The following is a 10,337-nucleotide window of genomic DNA, read 5'->3' as shown; positions in this document are numbered from 1 at the left end:
GACTGGTAGAGGAGATGACAGGACTGAGGACAGAGATGAAGGGTATGCGGCAGATAATGCAAGGTGTTTGGCAGGAGATAGGGGCATTTGTCATGCAACTGAGGCCCAGACTGCAGTGTGGAGGGAGATGCTGCAGATGATTATCCCCTCTCAGTCATAGCCCTCACCAGTTCTATATTATATTATGGATCCCTGTAGATATTAGCATTAGCATTAGCAGTACCACAAGGTTGGATGGTGCTTCTCCAGGCCAGAGTTTTATCTTCCCCCTTAGCTGCTCCACCTATGCCTCCACCACTTTCCATCAAGGTATCATCTCCTCTAATTCTACCAACCCTACCACCACCCATGGAGGCTGCAGTATCACTACAACAGAGAGATACTTCCACCTCTTCAATGGAACAGGTGACTGAGGAGGTAAGGCCCGCCACATTGCTGGCTCATCTTCTTGGCTGGGGCCTGCATGCCACTGCCCCAAGGGCATGGTGAGTTATGACAGAACACTGCTGCAGAGGAGTGCCAGAATTGGACAATCAAAGGCACCCGAGCTTCCCTTACCCTAAAAAACAGGGTGGCCAAGGAAGAACTAATTTATTTTATTATTCATCACATTGAGCACACCATGTAAATAAATGAACATTCACCTTTTAAAATGTCTTTATATCAGAGTGTTTCTTTCCTTTGTAGATTGCTGTTGACTCTGGCAATATATCTACTACAATTCCTCTTGTCTCAGCTTTTCTTCCTTCTCCTCCACTTCAAATAGATGATCTTCGTCCCTCTGGAGGAGGCAGGCCTCTGGTTCTGACCAGTTTATGAAGCGAAGCATGCAGCAGGATAAACAGATCTCATAGACTAAAGAGTAGTTGTAGAGAAGACATCCCCCAGATCTATCCAGGCAGCAGAAAGGCATTTTGAGTAGGATGAAGGTTCTCTTGATGACTGCTTTGGTCTGCTGATGGGTCCTATTGTAAAGAACATCTGCAGGCATTCTGTGGGTTAGCCAGAAGGATAATGAGTCAGGTTTTGAGTGAATATCCTCTATCACCTGTACCAAAGAAGGCAGAAAAGAACAGTTAGATATGTCCTTGGGTTGGGCAGCAAGGTAGTTCACAGTCAGGATTAAAATAATCCTCCTAGGTCAAAGCTGTCAGATATGAGGTAGACAGTAAGATGTTAGTTGTTGTGTGGTGATAGTGATAAGTGTATTCCTATCTAGAAGTCAGCCCCCGGTGATGTGGTGGTCATGAATTCCTGACTATCAGGCCGATACAGTACCTGCATTTGGACATGTGTTTTCGACGCACTAGCTTTACTCCTTATTCAGTAAGGGATAATAGCGCGTCGAAAACATGCATTCAACCCCCCCGAAACTAATAGCTCCCGCAACATGCAAATGTATGTTGATGGCCCTATTAGTTATTCCCGCGCGATACAGAAAGTAAAATGTGCAGCCAAGCCGGGGAAGTAAAAACTGCTTTTTTGTGCATCCTCCAATTTAATATCATGGCAATATTAAGTCGGAGGCCCCAAAAGTAAAAAAAAAGTAAAAATTAAAAAAAAAAAATTAAAAATCGGCCCACGGCCTGTGGGTCGGAAGATGGACGCTCAATTATGCCAGCGTCCGTTTTCTTAACCCGTGGTTGTCGGCGGGTTTGAGAACAGATGCCAGCAAAATTGAGCGTTGGCTGTCAAACCCGCTGACAGCCGCCACTCCTGTCAAAAAGGAGGCACTACGGACGCGCTAGTGTTCCTAGCGCCTCCTTTTAACACGGGCCCTAATTTGCATAGGCCATCCTCCTGAATCGCGCGCCCAGGAGTGTGGCCTGTGCATGCGCCGGGAGAGCGGGCGCTCACCAGCTCTCCCGTGCGTTTTTCTGAATCGGCCTGTGTGAGAGAATGTAGGTATCGTGAGTGGATCCCAGAAACCTGGGCATAACAAACATGATTATGGTTTTGGCATCACAGACCACCTACATATTAAAGGAATGGAAGCCCTTGCAGTTACAATAGATGGCCTCATCTCCACCTGGTGCCCTTATAAAAATGTGAGTTCAAGTGATAGCCGCCAAGAGGGATATGAAGTATGCTATTTGATAGAAGTCTGTCATGATTTATTCTTGCTGCACTCTGAGGGAAAGATATAAAATGTTGTGTTATCCAGAGCAATGCTTCAATGAACTGATCAATATGTATTGAGGTGGCAGACTGGCTTATTTCAACCATGACCCCTAGAGGTATCTGGAAGTGCTGGTGGCCAAAAATACCAGGGTAGTATTTATCTTGATGTACACTGGCAAGATATGGGCACTTTGGGTGATAGGTTGCCAGACCCACTGTAATTGCTGGAATAGGTACATATTGTTTTCTTGTTGAACTTGAACCTGTGAACTTGAACCTTGTTGAACTTGTTCCTCTGAGATATTCAAAAACTGGGTTCTAGTCTTGTAGATCTCTGTAAGGGTTACCATCTCTTCCTCCTTCTCCTCCTTTGTTTTCCCTCCCTCCTCAACTGTTGTGCCAAAAATATCCATAAGGCAATTAGAGTCATTTTGTAAAGATAATCTCCACCAATGACTCCCACCACCAGTTAGGTCCCAATAGGTCTCAGTTATCCATACTCCCACCTTCCTGAATAGCTCTGTATGTCCCTGTTACCCCACAATACTTTCCAGTAACTCCCAGTATAACCAATATGTCCTAGTTACCACCCAGTATGACCATGTCTATTCCTTTTTGATCTTGTCTATCCCAAATACCCTTATCCCCACCACCCCTATATAACCTTGTGTGCCCTATTGACCTCCTGTATGGCCCAGATTTGTTCCAGTTTGGTCCCTGTAGGTCCCAGTCTGTTCTAATACACATCCTGTAGCCTGCTCTTGTGTCCACTCATCTGTGAAAGCCAACCCACCAAACACCAAGTCAAAAATGCATAAATGAGCAGTAGTAAATGTACACGTGTAAATTTGAAGATGTTGGAACATTGCTTTTAAATACTTCATTGCGCTGGTACGTGCTAATCCACCCTGACACACCCCTATCACGCCACTTTTCAGCACATATACTTTTGCTCTTGGACATGCATATAGATGTGTATGTGGTCCCTTTTAAAAATATGCATTATGCACAATCAGGCCACATACACATGTACATGGTCTTTTTTTACGTGAGGAAGCCATTGAAAATTTACATTTAAGAGGCAATTTTCATAAGGATTTACATGCTTAAAACTGGGTTTTATGTGAGTAAATGGACTTTTGAAAATCCCAACTTTTACGAATATAACTCTTCTCTAATTTTATAGTATTTTCAAAAGGCTTTTGAAAATTGCTATAATTATGCTATTTTTGAGCGCATAAATCCTTTTGAAAAATACCTCCTTAATGATTTAAAATAGATATCATAATTTTGCACAGGCATAGCTATGGGATTTATCATCAGATAAAATGTTGGCATTTCATTTTCTAATGTTCATTTGATTGAAAACAATTTTCACTTCTCTCAGACAGCAGTCAATAAGCATTTGGGTTTAGTCTTTGTGAAGGAATACCATAAAATAAGTCTAATAGAGAATCTTTTAGAGGATTTATGGTAAGGCAGTTGAATTTAGTTCATCATAAACAGCATGGTGAACCCCTAAGGGTCCCTTCATTTTCCTGACACACTCCACTGCTGCCCCATTAACACTTTGTCTCTTATTGCTGTATACTCAATTTAATTAGTACCTTTGAATTTGAAGCTTTATGCAGAGAACACAATATCATCACTGCATCTGGCTTTCTTTTATTGGATAGATTCTAGTAATCTACTTATGCAAAAAAACAGCATTTCAGCAATCTAATATTCAACATCTTTATTCTTTTTTTTCCAAATTACTTTTGTTGCTTTTGTGTACTGTGGAGAACAATCTCAAACATTTAGGTCACTTTTCAGCAAGAGTCAGAGGAGTGCAGACAATTATGCATAGGAGTAAACCTCTATGGGACAGACTTAAATATCTTCCAAGCTGACCTGGTTATCTTTTATGCAGTGTAAGGCCATTCCACCCATTTTCACAGCTTGGAAATTTTGCAGAACAAAGATCTCTGATTCAATTCAGATGTTTCTGAGGAATACACATTGGAAAAATGATGTGGTGGGGATTTCCTTAAAATATAACAGTTCTCAGTTATTGAATTGATATTCTGGATGAAAATAGTTCCATTTAGTTAGAGTTGCACAGATTTTGAGAGGAACCTGAATGATCCTAAGTATAGCTTAAAAATATGAAGTTATATTATTTTCACTTTATTGATCAGCATAAGCAGTAAGTGCAGACAGTTTCAAACTAGATCCCTAGGTGGTTGGTAACATATTTAAATTATCTAATAAATAAATGCATGGTTTACAAATGTTTTCTTCCTGTAAAATAGTATAACTGAATGTATGATCAATGCCAGTTTCCTGTTATTCAGAAATGGATGCCTTCTCTTTTCTATAGAGTTTGTAATGTAAGTAGCAAAAACAAAACAACAGAAAAATTATTTTAAGTTTATAGCAAGTGCACCACCAATTCTTGTGTTATTATTGTTTCAGAAAATGAACTTGAAGGAAAACTGGTGAATAAAGTAAATACTGGACCTACAACTGTCGTGACAGACTCGGAAGACGAAGTCTGGACCAAAGAGCAATTGCACTGCCATACAACTTCAGGTACCACTGACCTAAATATAGAAATCCCTTGAGGATACTGACAACAAGAGTTCATTTCCTGCAGTGCTTTCCCATTTGCTGCTCCTGGGTACCACTGTGATCTTATCTGCTTGCTATTTCATGACTTCTGGGATTCAGTGAAGAGTTTAGTTTGTATAATCTCCTAAAACAGACAATTCATGGTAAATTAAGTCATTTGTAGTTAAATTGGCTGGCTCATTAATTGCTCTTATTATGAAAGTCAAATGGGGTTAGGTTCATATGTGATGCTGGTTATCCAAATAAAGTGACTATATTCAAATTACAATTGAAAATGGATATTGCCCATAGCATGTTATCCTATTGCTCAATGTTTTCCTTTTTTTTCTGCCATAAAAACCAAGCATGTATTCAAAATATATATTTCCACAAAGAATAGTATTTTATTTTTCCTCCAAGGTGGGCAATGGCTCTTTAAACAACATCATTTAATTTTAACAAAGCAGGCAGAAAGGTCTAGCTAGCATTGGAACATATTTGATGTTTGTGGACTGGTCAGCCAGCCCACAAACATCTCTAGCAACAGGAAGCCTAGTAGGACTACCTATTTATTTTATTTACATTTGATAGTCTACTTTTAACTGCAAAACCTCAAAGCTGATAACAACTATACAAATAAAATACAGTGAGCGTAATCGTCTTAATACAGTCTATTAATAGTCTGTGTACCCACTCTCTTCTTCTTTCACTTAAGCCATTAATTTTACATATGAATTATTATAAAATATACAGTAAATATTTATATTCGATAAGCCAGGAACAATACATGGCATTACACACCCGCTAATATAAAGCCAGCATCACCAGCCATCTGAGACCCCATCAGAAAACCACTATGCAATCATAAAAAATAAATAATAACCTCAAGGGTGTCAGCAAACCATCACACACTCATATAGTACATTATATCTTTCTGTAGTAATAGACAGGACTTATTAATCATCCCATTATTCATGTTTTCCACAACCTCAGTGATGTCAAGCACACCATTACAGATCATGTCCAATTAGTAGTAAACTAGAACTGTACCACAGTCCTTTATAAATTTTAAGTACCCTCAGCATATATTCTTAGTTTATCTGAGAGAACTATCTCTTTGGCTTCTTTTTTGATCCTAGCCATTTCAGGCTGTTTGAATCTCCCAGTCAAGTTGCCTCTGGTCTACTGAAACTCCCACTGGAACACTTTTGGCGCTTAAGAAAACCTAGACTCTCTGGGAGCGCCTTTTTAGTTCCCTGTCTTCCTCCTCTTTGGGTTCTTCCACCATTTCTAAACCAGGGGTATTTAAAACCCACAGCCCTACCCAACAGGCAGTTAACTGTTGTCCTCTTCTATATATGTGGGTGGCATTGCCACATGCTGAAAGAACATATTATCAGCTGAGCTTTCCATATTGTTTATATTTATTCCAAGATTAAGTTTTCAATTCTGAATCAACTGGTAATCTTGTAGGTAAGAAAAGCTCATTCTCCCTACCCGTGTGTACTATGGCTCAAACTCTCTATTTTAAACAACAGTGTCATACTTTCCATTAGTTTTCATGAAGAACCTTAGGATACTTTTCAGAGAGACCTCTACAAATTCATGAATTATATCTACTTCTATGTAGTGCAACAGCTTGGAACAATCAGCGGAATGTTGCCTATTTACAAAGCTTTGTGAAGCAGTATAATGGGTCACAATTGTTACAATTACTTTCTATTGTATCACTTTACCCTATCCCAGAAGAATGTCGTATACTCTTTTGGGCACAAGGAAAAACAGACTTAATACTATTTTTCTCCAGAGTTGGAAATAGTCTTTAGTGCTATAATATACAGACTCATAACTCATAAAGCAGAATACAGTTACAGAAAAGTACATGGTTGCAGATTGCATGCTAAAAGACTAAGGGGCAGATTTTCAAAGGGTTACGCACTCTGGGCCTATTTTCAAAAGTCCCGGCGGTACGTGTAAAGCCCCAGGACGCGTGTAAGTCTCAGGGCTTGAAAAAATGGGTGGTATGGGGGCGTGGCAGGGCAGGGGCATGGCCAGAGGCCTCTGCAAGGCTGCTGGGCTGGGGGATTACTCACCGGCAGTTGGCTGGCGCGTTCAAGTTGTGTCTTCCTCTGGCAGGCGTAACTTGTAAGACAAAGGTACGGGGTTTTTCTTTTTTGGGCTGTGGGGTGGGACAGGTAAGGGGAGGGAGGGGAAGGTGGGGGGGGGGGAATGGGGATAGCCAGCTGGTCTCCCCGAGGGCTCGGCGCAGCATGGGAGAGAAAAAAGGACGGCAGCATGGCTCGGTGCATGCAAGGTACACAATTGTGCACCCCCTTGCATGCACTGTCCCTTGATTTTATAACATGCACACAGCTGCGCGCACATGTTATAAAATCGGGTGTACATTTGTGCCTGCCGGGTTGCGCGCACAAATGTATGCCGCGCGCGTATGTTTTAAAATCTGCCCCTAAGCCATTAGGAAAATTTCAGTAGTTGAGCGAGTTTTTTCATGAAGCATTTCAAATATTTTAAAAAGTACCTGTAAAACCTCATAAAGCTTGCGCAGAAGATGCCTTGTTTCTCAGTGACAACAAGGAGCAAACAAGCCAACAGGTTCAAATAGGTAATCCACATGATAAGATATCCCATTTTATAATAATAATTTAAAAGTAAACCAAAACAGGGTAGCTAGAACTCAAATTGTTAACCCAACAACTGTTTTGTGCAAGCAGTATTTACTTTGAGGGAGTATAGTAACATATCAGGATGGCAGACAGAGACCATCCAGTTTGCCTAGTAAGTTGCTTAGGTGAGTAACTGCCACACCATGTAGGTAACCCTCATGACTTCTTTTAATGATAGCAACTTCTGCTCCATGCAGGTTACCCTCATGCAAAAATGTTACACTTAATGTTAACATTTCTTAATTTCCATTCTCTAGCATCTAGGGATCCACAGTGTGGATTACATGCTCTTTTGAATTTCATTACCCTTCTTGTCTTGCCCAGCTCTTCCTGGAGGGAATTCCATGAATCCACCACCCTTTCCTGGAGAAATATTTCCTGATATTGGCCCTGAGTCATCTCCCTTTGAATTTCATATCATGACCCCTAGTTCTACACTTTTCTTTCCATCAGAAAATATTTGATTTTTGTGTATCATTAATGCCTTTCACATATTTGAAAGTCTGTATCATATCTCCCCTGTCTCTCCTCTTCTCCAGAGTACATATATTTAGGTCCTCCAGTCTCTTCTCATAGGTCTTCCCAGACCTCATACCATTTTTGGGAGCCTTTCTTTGGACCGCTTCCACCCTGTTTCTATCCTTTTTGAGATATGGTCTACATAACTGAACATAGTACTTCAGGTGAGGCCTTATCAAAAACCTGTACAAGGGCATTATTACCTCCTTTTTCCTGCCAGTTATGCGTCTCCTTATACAGCCCAGCATCCCTCTGGCCTTAGCTACTGCATTGTCACATTGCTTCGCTTCTTTCAGTTCAACAGCCACAATCACCTCAAGGTTTCTCTCTCGGTCTATGCACATCAGTCTTTCGTCCTCCATCACATGCAGTTACTTTAGATTACCACATACCATGTGCATGACTTTGCAGTTCTTGGCACTGAATCTCTGCTGCCAAAGCTTTGACAACTCTTCAGCTTTCTTAAATTGCTTATCATTCTCTTTATTTATTTATTCAGGTATGTCCATTCGGTTGCAGATCTGAATGGCATCCACAAAAAGACAAACTTTTCTTTCTAAATCCTGTGCAGTATCACTCAGGTAGATATTTAGCATAACTTACTGTGCGGACATTTACATGCATTATTGTGAAAATTACAATAATGCAAATGAATAGTTTCCTTGCCCCTGACTGCATCCCCAGGAATGCATTTGGGCTAATCTGGCAGAATGAACACAGAGGATTATGTTCTATGCATAATGTTCCCCAGATTACCCCATAGATACTTCTCAAAAGCAGATTTGCATGCACAAACCAGGGTTTATACATATACATTTTTTTTGAAAATACACTTTAAATACTAAGAGGTCCATGCTGAGTAAGCCAGGAGCAGAAATATTAACCAGGAAAAGTTACCTGGGTAACTTTACTCAGATATTCAGCAGAAGATGACAGGTTACACATTCCGCTGACTATAGATTTCCAGATAAAGTTACCTGGATAGCTTTAGGACATCCCTCTGGCAAGACTAGACTTACATAGCTAACATTATGTAGCTAGCATTAAATATCAGTTCTAATCAGCTAAAGTTAAGTCCCTTCTCCCCAGAACCCCCATCACTGCCTCTTTTTTATCTGGCTAATATGGTCATTCATCAAAATGCATTAAGGCGTTAATGCATGCAATAACGCATTAACGCATGCATTAACGCCATAATGCATGCAATAGTTATGTTACTGTATTGCACAAATGCACATTTTTTGAAGGGACAGGATTGGGGAGAGGTTTGGGTGGGATTAATGAAATTGAGAGGCAATATTACACCGTGTGGTAGAATAAGGCATGCTATCACGCATTTTTAACGCCGTAAATAACTGCACATTTTTTCATGGTGTTAAGCTGTGCAATATACCTGAAACGGCCGTAATGCAATTTGTGATAAAGATTGCAAATTGCATTTCAGCCATTTCTGGGCTTGGAGTTGGAGAGGGGAGAGGGGAGGCAAGAGGAGTGGACTGGAGTGGAGTGGAATCGAGAGAGAGAGACTCTGAGGAGGCCTTCACAGTAATTTAGCTATCTGTATCACTGTAGGAGAGCCAGTTAATAACTTGTGATACTAGCTTGATGGGCTCTGTACTAGGGTACTATCAAGCTAGGATGAGAGAACATTGTAGAAATCTCATCTTTGGAGACTTTCCTCATTCCAAATGACGTAAAATCTTCACTGAGGTCTACTGTGCTGTTTATGCGTCTCTCTGCATGTCAAACTGGCCTCAAAACCCTAAACCACCAGCAAAACCGCACCTTGAGTTACTGGTTGGCCCTCCTATAGTGATATATGTAGTTTACAACTGTGAAGGCTTTATAGAGAGTCTCTCTCTCTCTCTCTCACTTTCAAGAAATGCCTGTCTGGGCAACTTGCAAAGTACCTATGCAAAGCACTATTGTAGTGTTCCTGGTGCGCCCAGTTTTTATATTGGCGTGGTGGGTCACAGCTCACACGTGCAAGGGGGTGATTTTAGTAAAAAACACGCTGCGACACAATCTGGCCTACCACAATTCCCTCCCAGTCCACTGCAATCATATCTTTGCCACGGACTGCATACATATTTATATAACTGATGTCTAAATTGAAGCGTCTTAAATTATAATCATCAGGTATAAAGTCCAAGAGTTATAAATAAATCTCCATCATTTTTTTGAACATTTTAAATCTACACATAAAAAATTCAAAATGACATTTATCTGCAGAGGGATTTAAGATGGAATGTACTGGGTCTTACAGTAGAGTGTATTAGATATCCTCAAGTGCATTCCATCTTAGATTCCTCTGCAGATAAATGCTATTTTGAAAATGTTATGTGCAAATACAAATGTTTAAAAATGAGATTTATTTTAACTCTTGTACTCTAGGGACCAATTATTATAATTTAAGACACT

General features: G+C 40.4%; 1 long non-coding RNA gene across 1 annotated transcript in view; it reads right to left on the bottom strand.

Moving 5' to 3' along the window:
- Positions 1-580: 580 nt before the first annotated feature.
- LOC115088815 overlaps positions 581-10,337 on the bottom strand; it is a 31,674-nt gene continuing 21,917 nt past the window's right edge. Inside the window, exons 2-4 of the long non-coding RNA XR_003855905.1 lie at positions 4,707-4,858; positions 4,015-4,108; positions 581-1,048 (exon numbers count right to left, since the gene is read on the bottom strand). This is a non-coding gene — a long non-coding RNA (uncharacterized LOC115088815). The remainder of the gene's footprint in view (positions 1,049-4,014; positions 4,109-4,706; positions 4,859-10,337) is intronic.

This window comes from Rhinatrema bivittatum, chromosome 3, assembly GCF_901001135.1.
Source record: "Rhinatrema bivittatum chromosome 3, aRhiBiv1.1, whole genome shotgun sequence".
NCBI classification, from domain to species: domain Eukaryota; kingdom Metazoa; phylum Chordata; class Amphibia; order Gymnophiona; family Rhinatrematidae; genus Rhinatrema; species Rhinatrema bivittatum.
Note: the sequence above shows the minus strand (reverse complement) of the source record. Positions and strands in the feature narration are given on the sequence as shown.